This window comes from Dipodomys spectabilis, unplaced genomic scaffold (genome assembly GCF_019054845.1).
Source record: "Dipodomys spectabilis isolate Male_0828 unplaced genomic scaffold, ASM1905484v1 ptg000097l, whole genome shotgun sequence".
Classification (NCBI taxonomy): Eukaryota; Metazoa; Chordata; class Mammalia; order Rodentia; family Heteromyidae; genus Dipodomys; species Dipodomys spectabilis.
In genome coordinates this window covers 224126-236953 of record NW_024870774.1, presented here as the reverse complement: position 1 = coordinate 236953, position 12828 = coordinate 224126, and the positions used below count along the sequence as shown (strand labels likewise).

The window sequence follows — 12828 nt, the reverse complement described above, 5'->3', positions numbered from 1 at the left end:
TGGTAATTTTTAGGGCTTATATTACTCGTTTATGTAGGATAGATGAGTGGATACTTTGAAATCAGCTTTACATAGGACATGTCATAGAAGAGTTAATATCATTTCACCAGAGGATACTTCATTTTGATAACTGATCTTAGAAATCTTACTAGAAAGTCTATTTCTCCTTTCCCAGAATTTCTGTGATCCTAGAAGTAATTTTTCAATGACAAATCTTTATGGTAATGATAATATCTGGAATATAAATGAAATCAGAAAAAGTATATGATATAGAAAATATTTTCTTCAATTTAAAATATACTTGTCAAAAAAGTAGAAAAAAATCTCTTGATATCTCCTTTACATGCAACAAGTCATTAGTGACTATATTTCTTCACTTTTTTCTTTTCATTTTCACTAAGTAGTTCAGGTTGGCCTAGAACTTGTACTCCAATGTGTCTTCAAAGTGATAAGGTGAGCTAGCTGTGTATAGTTAAACATGCGCGCGGGCACGCACGCGCGCACACACACACACACACACACACACACACACACACATACACACACACACACACAATCATTCTCCCTCCATCCTCTATTCAGAAGATTCATGGTTCTTTTATGTCCCCAATGACATGCTAACCTATTTTCACTATTAACTATCTCTAGAGCCTGTAGGAAGAGTCCTCTCAGTTGCCATCACTTATCTTTCAAAATGTAAATCTCTGTTGATAAACTCCCCAAACAATTAAGAATCCACATCAGAATTTTTGGATTTTTACAGACAAAAATCTAAAATTCATAATATAGCTTATAATTCCTATCATTGTTTCTTTCTGTTCATAGCCAAAATCTTCCTAGCAACTGTCTTTATTTTTCAGTTGTACAACTATTTTTATGTCTGGTCATTAAAACCTGTCTTCATGATCAAATCCTGCTCAGAAGGATTTTTGATTGTCATTTTCTTATTTTCAATCTCTTGTATCTACAACCCAGGGATATTAACTATTGTCTTACCAGTACATGCTCTCTTAAGTTTAAGCATCTAATATTCTATTTATTGCATGCACAATATCTAGCCCAATGCTTACCACAAAACAGGCATGCAACAGATGTTCCCTTAAAATCTTGATAGAATGAACAACTCTCAGAAAACAACATAAATCATCAAAACTGACCTAAATAAACTTAAGTATCTAGGATATTAAAAAGCCTTTCAAATAACTATGTTGATTCTCCATGTTCAAATTGTTTTATGTGATCTTCCAAGCTTTAAACATGAAGATAATTTTCATATTATAAACCTCCTTCACTTTTTAACTTCTTTGTGTTAAGCACTAACAACTCTGGGATCCATAAGGGAAAAGTCAGTCAAATATAAATACAAATGTGCATAAATTAATAAATATAAATATTCAAAGATAACAAAATGGTGAAAAATTCAGAAACAAATTAATTGTATTAGCATAATCCAAACACACAGGTGTGGGTCTATAATTTACAATTCATTAATATAACAAAATTATGTCAAAGGAGGGAATGTTAATAGTACTATGAATGAATTTATGTTTTTTAAAAATAGCAAAAATGATTTTTAAAAAGAAAAGTATTTTTTAAAAAGAAAAGTTTGGGCAGAAGCAATAAGATAGAAAATTAAATCAAGTATAAACTTGCTACCTCAAAACACAGCAAATTTGTAACTGAGTAGAAAATGAAATAAAAGCAATCTACTTAATATAAAACTCAATAAAAGTCTGAAAAAAATCAATTTTCCTATTGTTGTTAGAGGCTGAACAAAGGTTTCTCAAATGATACCTACATGCTAAGCCTAAAATATGCTACTTTTTAGGTCAAACCAGACTTACAAATGTGATTACAAACCTTAAAATGGGTGGTTATTTGGTGGGTTATGTGGTAAATATAATCACATGGTTTCAATATAAGAAAAAGCCAACAGACAAGTCAGGAAGTAGATGTGATGACAGAAGCAATAGAGTGAAATGACTCAGAAAAGGGCTGAGAGCCAAGGTAAGCAAACAGACCATAGAGGACAGAAAGGCAGAGAAATGGAGGCTCCTCTAAAGCATCTAAGACCTAGTTCCTTACAGTAGTAAAGTACAAAGAATCTGGACTTCTGGCCTCTATAACTGTTAAGAGAATAAATTTATTGTTATTGTTATAGTGACCTTAGGAAATTAAGACACTTTGGAAAAACAATAATCTGTTACATATGTAAATAAAAATATTTTAAATAGCAAATAGGAATCATGTCATATGAAACAGTCATTTCTATAAAGAAAATATTTGTCCATCTGAAAAAAATCTGCTTCTATGTAAGAACCTAGGTATTACACCTTCCACAAACAAATTTTAATCATCTTCATTATTAAGAATTTCACTAAATTTAAGAAAAGCAGGAATATTTGATCTAGGAAAGATAAAGGGAAAATCGTTTTATAAAAACAGCCAGGCACTGGTGGCTTACGCCTGTAATCCTAGCTACTCAGGATGCTGCTATCTGAGGATCGCAGTTCAAAGCCAGCCCGGGCAGGAAAATCTGTGAGACTCTGAACCTCCAATAAACCACTCATAAAACTAAAAGTGGTGCTGTGGCTCAAGTGGTAGAGTGCTAGTCTTGAGCTGAATTGCTGAGGGACAGCTCCCAGGCCCAGAGTTCAAGTGCCACAAATGATAAAAATAAATAAATAATAAAATTAAAAAAAATAAAAACATACCAGAGTTCTTAAAAACAAAGATTACTGCAGTAAATACTTCACAATAAAGAAAGGATATAAAAGTACAAGAAATAATAAAAGAATGATAAAGTAAGAGATCAGAATAAATAACTCTTGGATAAAAGATTCTAACATACATGCATTTTTAGCATTTGTCAAAAGACCCTAGCATACATAAATTTCAGTATGGTTGCATCATATATGATTACTTAAAAATGGAAAGGCTGGCACAACTAGATTATTAATCTTTATTCTTTATAAAAAAGAAATCAATAATCCCTACTTCCAAATCTTAAGAATTTATTTGAATTGGATAGATTCTACTACAAAATAGATAATCTTTTTAAGGTTTAGTAGGTTTTACACATACAATGAATTTTTAAAGACTAACTTACTTCGTAAGTTTAGATTAATTCACTTAGTACCTTTAATAAATGGAATTTAATGATGAAACAAAAAAAGAAGGAAATTGTCAACTTAGTGAATAGTAAGAACATTACAAAAGAGTATTTTCAAGCACAGAGGTGAAAGGAAAAGAACATAAAGTTGACTATAAAAATTTAAATTTTAGGGGCTGGGAAGATGGCTCAGTGGTAGAGCGCTTGCCTTGCATGCCTGAGGCACTGGGTTCGATTCCTCAGCACCACATAAGCAAAAAGAAAAAAAGCCAGAAGTGGCGTTGTGGCTCAAGTGGTAGAGCGCTAGCCTTGAGCTGAAGAGCTGAGGGACAGCGCCCAGGCCCAGAGTTCAGGCCCCATGACCGGATCCCAAAAAAAATAAAAATAAAAAAATAAAAATTTAAATTTTAAATGGAAAAAACAAGTAGGAAGAGAGAAAGCACTTGGAAAGGAATGGCCAGGTTTATAAGGCATATAGACTGAAGCCTTAGAATATTTGATGAGAGATATATATGAACATAAACTACTAATAAAAGTGTAATTTGATTTAAATTTTCTTAAGTATAGTTGGACAATGAATATTCAAAAGACAAAATACTTCATATACTCAGTCTCAGATGAGATATATTTCAGAAAGTTAGAAATATTTGTGAAGAACAAGAATATACTATAGTGTTAATTAAAAAGATAAAATGATCTATACAACATTTTATTTTTGTTAATATTTATTATTTAATTTTAAATTTTTAATAAATCTAATAAAATTGCAAGAAAATATCAAAATAACTTGACAATATTTTTAACGTCAGTTTTCCTAACTCATAGCCTTTAATTTTATTTTCAGAAACACTTTAAATAAATTGTATTAAATGGTAATTTCATAAGACTTTTTTGTTAAAATTAATGACAAATACCATATAAAATGGCTTCATTGATTCTACTCATTAAAATGTAATATTCTACAAATAAGACACAGATAAAGATGGAAGACAATTGGCAAAAAGGGTAAAGGACAGTATGAGAAACAAATGGTTAATATATTTACATCACTCAATTCACAGTATACATCAATCACCTGCTGTATCCCCAACAATATTCTAGTCTCAGACAGCACAACAGAAAAGAGAAACATAGCAGAAAAGATTGTCTCATAGTACTTCCATTCATTGGTAATGATTAATAATAAGTAAAAGGTATGTAACTTCAGGCAATGATTAGTGTTGTGACCAGAAAAGACTAGCATTTGGGTAGAAGAATACTGACCTAAAATGTGAGTGAGAAAGTAACATCATGTTAGAACACTGGGAATCATTTTTCCAAGGGGTGACACTGAACTGGAATATGAAACATGGGATTTCTCTCCCAATCACCAGTGAATATTTGAAGGAAGAAACTGAAAACAAAAAAGCAAATAAAAAGCAAGTGAAAAGGTAATGGAGACAAAGGTTCTTTATTTGATAAATGAATATTTCCTACAAATATATAAGAGAAAATTTACCTAAAATAAAACAAACTTTCAAGGCTAAGTAATGATGGAATTTTCAAATCATCTTAGGAAGGTAAAATGATTTTCCAAATCAATAAAGAAAATACCAATATCCGCAAATAACTAAAATGAGAAACAAAACCAGGTAAAGTAGTTCATGCTTGCAATTCCAGCACTGTAGGGGCTTAGGAAGGATAAAGCTCAGCTACACTGAGCTATATAGAGACCTTGTCTCAAAAAAATCAAACAAATAATGGCAATAATAACTGTAAAAATAAAACAAAAATAGATGGGAAACATGGAATTGAAATAAAATTCAATTTAATAAGTACCTAAAATTTCAATCTAGAGGGTCAAAATATAAGAAAATTAAAAAAGCAATTTATAAATTTGATCTTTTCAAATTAGCAAGTGATTTCTAATCATTTATATTTTAAACTGAGATAAAAATGAAATATTAATAAAACATGGTAGCAAAAATGAAGAAAATCTAAATCAAGAAGGTATAATTTTCAAATTTGCAGTATATTTTTACTATAGAGATGTGTAAGTCCATTTAATTATATTTCAATCAAAGTTCAATGTTATCTCTGATACTGCTTATTAACATTTATAATGCATTCACAAATTCTGATGAATGGTCCTTCAGAACATCCTACCTGTAATTATTGCTACACTTAAAAGATACCATGACATATAGCCATCACGTCTTTTCCTTGTTAGTCTTGCAGAAGGGAGGAAGGCAGATTTTCTTAGTAGGAGTCAGTTTATTACTAACACTTAACTTTATACTTATTTACTTCCGAATAATAAATTTCTAACGCCATACCATGCCTCACTTGTTCTGGACTCTCTTCTACTTCAAAATCCTCAACTCCTATATTCAACTCACAAATTATTTATTTCTTTTAAACATGATAAAACTCATTCAGAGCCAAAGATTCTTACTTTACTATTTCTGATACCTGGAAAATGATGATCTTCTTCCTTTTTTACAGCTGAATAAAAATGTCCCCCTTTCCTCTCAAATGTTTAAACAATTCATTTGCCCCTTCTTTGAAGATGTTTCTTCTTGCTTTCCTACCTAAAATATGCTACTTCCTAAGTCATTATATCCCACGACCTATTTTTTAACAAAATATTTATGCTAATGTAAAATGTGTTATATGTCTATGTTTCCTTCCTTCACAACATATAAGGTCTATGAAGGCAAGGTTTCTATATTCCCAACATGCAGGACAATGCATGATTTATATTTCTCAATAAATATTTAATTTGTTCACAAATTGTTTAATGTAATAAACAAATGAGTTACAAAAATACTAGAAAGTTACACAAGCTTAGTAAACTTTATATAAACTATGAGTAGAAAACAATATGAAAGGAACATATATTAACATTAAAAATTAAAAAAGACAAAACTAGAAAGTAGATAAAACATGTTTTATTTTTAGAAAAGATAAAAAATTAAAAAGATAAAGTAAAATTAAACTGACTTAAATATTATTTTTTCCATTGTAATATGAGAATACAAAAATATGAAATTATAGGCTTTTATCTATAAACATGTGTATAAGTGTATATAGATGTATGTAACAATGACAAAGTAGATGTAAAAAATATACACATATTGAAAATAGAAAAGAAATAGAAAAAATAGGGTTTGTAGTAAAAACACATGAAAATATAGAATAAGGATATTTTCAGAGTATACATTTATAATTTAATACCATTTTAATACATTAACAGACATGCAACAAATTTTACTGAACACTAAAGACAATAAGCAGATTCAAATTCAAATCTCATCTAAATGATAGCACTTTCATAAAAAAATTGCCAGAAATCAGTGATTTATCTTTGAAGAGGGTAATAACATGAGGCAAAAAAGAAAAATAAGCTACCTATAAACTTCTAGCACAAGAAGCACTAAAAAGCAGCAACAGTTATTTTGAGCATATCACAATGTCCGCTTACTAGAATAAATCAAATCCATAATGAGACTGGAATTATCATTCATTTCCCAAGATCCCTGTAATTGCTAATGGACACAATTATTATATCAAAATATTAACAGTCATATTAATGAAGGTTAAAAAGCTGTAATTTCAGGCCAAGCACAACACTCAAGAGATTGTGGCAGAAAAATAACAAATTTGAAGGAAGTCAGGATTACATAGCAAGTTTGAAAATAAAAATTATTTCCAGCAACACAGAAATGCTGAAATTAAAAACAAACCACTACACTATTTTAATTCATGCTGATTTGACTTATTTCATACTTTAAAAATGCAATTTGAGGAGAAAACATTGTTCCCTGCTAAGTATATTATTTGTAAAATTGCACAGGTTTAAAAATATACAGGGAATGTGTATATGTATGTATGTGTGTGTGTGTGTGTGTGTGTGTGTGTGTGTGTGTGTGCGCGCGCGCACGCATGCACATTTGTATGTATGAGTGAGTAATGGGGCTTGAATTCAGGGACTGGGTGCTTCATTTGTTCAAGATTAGCACTCTACAGAGCCACAGTTCCACTTCTGGCTTTTTGGTAGTTTATTGGAGACAAGAGTCTAAAGGACTTATCTTCCTGAGTTGGCTTCAAATAGGGATTTTCAGATCTCAGCTTCCTGAGGAGCTAGAATTACAGGCATGCGCCACCAGCCACACAGCCATACAAAGAATTTTTTTAAAAATTTCTACTTATTATGCCACTTTAATTTTTTGATTATCTAATTATTGTATATCTAGCTGGTTATATGTCCTTAAGAATTCTGCTTCTGGTATTCTGTCAAAAAATGGCAGAAATTTAGAGTTGCATTGCATATTGAGACAATATATTTTAGCAATTAATCAAAATAACAATAATCTGATTACAACAGTATTGTTTCCAATAAATACAACTTTAGTTCAATTTTCTATTACAAGAATATTACTATCTCATAACTAACCCACTAGGTGACAAAACGCCCTACTTTTTCAGCCTTTTGAATATCTCATGATAAATTATGAAAATAAAGGATTAAAAATGAAAATACTTTGTTGTAGAAAACTGAAATATTTTACCTAATTCCTTATTTGTATTCTGAGGTTACTTATAATATTTCCTTATCCATACTTATATATAACTGAATAAGCTTGGAGCTCAGAAAAAAAAAGAATGCAAAGAAAAATGAGAGAAAAATTAGCTACACCAACTCACCTCAAAAGAGATGAAATACCCTTGGGTTAGAACACAAAGTAATATGTATAAAACTAATTATTGCCCCCCAAATCAGGTTTTGGAATGTACTAGGAAATAAGTATGAAGATCAAGTATATTCCTCAACAACAATTTTATAAGCACTAAGTTCAGATTCCTATTATTTCAGTAAATAATGTGTAAAACGCCTAACAGAGACTAGTCAATGAAGAGTTCAGCACTAAAATTTAGTCCATGATTGTCTATCAATAATGCAACAAAAGAATATGATGGAAGAATTTGTTTTAACTATCATGACCAATAAAGACTTTACTTACACATTGAAGATTAGGGAGGAAAAAGGTAGGAGGGAAATTCTAAAATGGTGAACTATTGTTAAGACCAAGCAAAGATAATAGAAATGGAGGTATATTCATAGAATAGCAAGCTTCTATAGGGCCTCAATACAAAGGAATGGTGGTATATAGTATATTAAAACAAGGATTTTCCCATTATTTTTTTTCAAGGACTCAAGCTTAGAACAAGTTCCACTGGCTAGGGCCTGAAATGACAATTAATCTACACACATTCACAAAGACTGTACCTCAACTCAAACTGAATGAACATTTTTTTTATTCTCCATCACCTACATCATGTGCATGTGTATGCATATTATACCAAAAAATGAACTTATAGCTGAAAAATAAATAGGGAGAGTGATTCATTCAGAGTTTGTCCTTAGCCCTAGAAATATATGGGATACTCAAAGAGTGGTATTTTACTAGGGGCAGAAAATTTAAAAAATTCTAAAAGCAAGAGGAAGAGATACTACAATCCAGTCTACTGTTTTAGAAATAACCAGAACTTCTAAATTGAGTAGAGGAAAATAGTAATATGCTTTTTGACTTGCACGTCGTTGGTGCTTGTTTGAAACAGGAAGACCACCTGAGCCTACAAGTTAGAGGCTAGTTAGACCTACCTCAAAAAGCAACTTTAACATTAAAACCTCTTTGTAAAATTACCTAGTTAATCTTTTCTAATTAAAAAAATAAAGTATAGAAATCACAGGAATCATAGGGTTAGTGTAACCCTATCTCAAAAACAAATTGAAAGGACTCAAAGCCTGGGTTAATGGGGAGAGAACTTGCCTAACGAATAGCCCTGAGGTCAACCTCCAGTACCACAAATATTTTTTAAAAAGTTAAAAAGGGCAACCCAAAAGAGTCCTAAAGCATCAGGGACAGCATGTAATTACATCTGGGTTATTTCTAGACATGGAAAGTACTATTACTTCAGAAAGACAAGAGATGAATCTATATTTTGCAATATAATTTGACTACAAATTACTTCCTTCCTGCTTCTAATCCTCAAACTCTGGATGAGCAGCTCACTATGGCTTTCAGTCTATTAAATTTGTTTGAGCAAGGCTGATGTAAAAAAAAATTACTTCAAATTAAATCTGTTCTTATAAAATGAATAGAGAAAAGAAAGAACAAGATAGAGAGGAACAAGAATGAAGAACAGAGTAGAAGTAGGAACAGAGAAATGAGAGAAAATTACCTGAATAGCTATTATCAAAAAAGGAAAAAAATTAATCATCAAAATGGAATTGATAGGATAAGAGTAAGCTAACTTTTTACTTGTACCCTTAGGCAGTTCATTTCTTTCAGTGGGAAATGGACGAAAAGACAAATGGATCAGAAAGCTGAAGCTTTGATATAAATATTATGAAATCTGAAGTCTAATAAAAATTCAAAGTAGTAACAATCATAATCATAATTATTCATGCTTGCATTTGTTTAGAGGGCATTTACACTGTCTTAGAAGTTCACAAGCATCTTGAACTGCAAAAATTTAATGCTGGTGTTGGGGGCAGGATAAATAAAAGATATAAGTTTGCAGTGCATTTCATGTAAAAATTACTGGATGAATAAGACAAATAAGAACAGGATCATATAGAAGAGTCACATATGCAAATACTCAAGGGAGGAAGAAGTGGCAGGAAACATCTGAGTGAAAGGGAAATTTAAACTGAGTCATATAATGAGGATGAGTTACACAGGATAGTTGCCATGGGACAAAGGAAAATGAATGATTCAAAAGAATGTCAAAGACAGCTAAGATCCAAAAACAACATGATATGTCTTTTTAAAAAATGAGAAGATTTCAATGTCAGTAAATACATTCTGTTTAGAAGGAAAGAATGAGGCTAAAGACATAAAGAATCTCAGAAGACATGCCACAAGCCATTTCTGAGTTTACCCTGGAGACTATAGAAGCCACTGAAAAGTTTGAGTAACACTCAATTTTCATGCTTTACACATTTAGCATATGCTAAGCATTCTTTCAAATTTTTAAATTGTTTTTCCTCACAACAACCCTGTGAGGTAGGTGTAATGATTCCCAATTAACAGCTTAAAAAAAACAAGTTGTTAAGCAATTTACACTTGATTAAATAGCTACAAATGACAGTCAGTATTACGAATACACTACAGAAAGCATTAGGAAGATGATACACATATACAAACACATATTTACCCACAAGACACACAGCAATTTCAATAATTTAAGGCAATTTTAAAGTACTAAATTGTTGTTAATGTATTAAAGATAAGGTGGTTTGTGGCACAAATAGTTCTTTATTCAAGTTTATATATTTAAATTTTCAACTAATTCGATATGCATTGAAAAATCAACCTCAATTAATAATGTAACTATTTGTAATGACATAACCATGTGACAATACATAACTATTTGATAATATAAAGACTCTAAAAAGTTATGGTAATTATATGAACTTAATTTTGTATGCTTTGATCTACCTAAGATTATTTATGACAAAAAGTAAACCTTCACAGTTACTTCCAAAATATGAACTAAAATAGCATGTTATTCCATGAATATAAATTATATTTTTGATTATAAAAATAGTATATGTATAAAAACATGTATCAAGGTATTGTCATTTACCTATTACTATTAAATTGAAACACTGGTAGATCTACTATTTATCAAATCACAATAATTTGTTCAAAAATCTGATAAAATAATATCTGAAATTTATGTGGGATGAATATAAAATCTATTTGGGATGGATACAAAAACATCTCCAACTTAAAAGATATATATTGAAAATATTTAAAGATGTGTAATATTATTTTATATCACATGAAATCTACATTTCTTATCCCTCCCAATTTTCTTGTCTATTTCACTACATCTCACATTAATATTTTTATATATCCTATGTGAACGTTAGACACTATTAGAACATTACTAATGGAAGAGTAAGTACATATCACTGTGTTTTTATTATCTTTAAGCAGTTGTTCATTACGTATTTTGAAATATGATTTATGCTTTACTTCTTTTCCTATTACAAATAAAAGTGTAGAATGAATAGTATGAAAAGTATATTTTATTCAGATCTACTTTTATTCTTGTGTTTGTAAGTTCCAAAAGTATTAGGTAAACAAATAGCAATTATATAATTCCAATCACAATGCTAGCCTTTCACAATAGGAGAAAAGATAATTTCATTAAAAAAATTAAGCACAGTGCTCACTTTGGCAGCACATATACTAAAACTAAGACAATACAAAGAAGCTTAGCATGGCCCCTATGCAAGGTTGACATACAAATTTGGGAGAATTCCATATTTTTGAAAAATAAAGTACAGATATTATATAGTATCTGTATATAACATCTGTATATATCATATATATTTATGGAATGATTAAAAATTCAGATACAATTTATCTGAAGTCCTAACAGTTTATTTTTATAAAGCAAAGTATTTCCATTAAATCCAGGTAATACAAAAGTGAATTTTAAAAAAATGAATATCTAATTCTCTCCCCTAATCCCATATACTAGACATATATTATTAGATTCACATGGCTAAAAACTAAATCTAAGGCAGTACTTTATGAATAAAATTATTTCCAAATTCATAGATATTCTGTAGTCATTCACAGTAAGTGCTTTAAAATTTAAATAAATCAATAGTGCCTTATGAATACATGGATTGGAACTGCAGATAACTGTACATATTCAAAAATGTTCATTTATTTGAGTGGTTCTATTCTGCTCTAGATAAACTGAATCTAATAACTGATCAAACTCATTATCCACACTAATTCTGTAACAGTTAAATATTTGTATAATTTTAAAATATATATACACTAGGTAGAATATGAGCCTTTTCACCCAAACTTAATAGAAGAGACATATGGTCTGTTCCTTCAAGTGACTGTCATTTCAATGCTTAACAGAAGAAAAGGATTAAATAATACAATTACACTTTTAAAATGTTTAAAAAATCAGTAATTCCAACATTCCATACATTGATAAAAAATATCATCTTGTTAGACAAATGCACTACAGTATGGCTACACTAGATTTTAAAAATCATTTATTTAATTAGTTTTCTGACTATTCAATGAAATGGCACATTCTGGGCAAGCAAAAAGGGAATACCCTAATGAAAAAAATGTGAGGTTTTTGGTAACATTAATTCTCAGTTCAGTATTTTTTTCTAATTTACTTGATTCTTCCTTTATAAAGATAATAAGAAATGCAATGGTTTCTTTTCCTAAAAAAATGCATTTCAAAACCATCTGACTATCTCTATTTCAAAGTCATACATAGCTGAAAATTGACCTCCTGTTTAAATGGTTTATCATCAGCATTTAACACAAATGATATTCTAACTATAACAAAGTCACCTGCACCCAAATATCCTAGTTACAGAAGGACAATTATCAATACAAATGATTCTACCTGAGATAAACAGGAAGATTTTCTAAAAAGTGTCTCTAGAAAAACATTTTTCCACACACTTCATTATATAAGAAAGCCATGGTGTTATCTTTCACCTTCTTTCAATGAAAATCTACAGACACAGATGAGTGCAGCTATATGATTTAACGTATGACATATAATGTAAAGTTACCCAAACCAAATGAAACCACAATGTCTTTTGATTAGGAATCTGGGAAAATGAATAGATCCTAGCCTTTTTTACAAAGAAATGCTTAAAGGTTCAAAAA

The 12828-nt window shown here is 30.1% G+C and overlaps 1 protein-coding gene and 1 non-coding gene across 7 annotated transcripts in view; one reads left to right on the top strand and one right to left on the bottom strand.

Annotated features, from left to right (window-relative positions):
• Positions 1-12828, bottom strand: part of Nova1 (NOVA alternative splicing regulator 1) — a 142298-nt gene that overhangs the window by 79114 nt on the left and 50356 nt on the right. The gene's annotated exons all lie outside the window — the stretch shown is intronic.
• LOC122113505 lies at positions 11335-11440 on the top strand. The gene has a single exon (XR_006148445.1). It is a non-coding gene; the product is annotated as a U6 spliceosomal RNA (small nuclear RNA).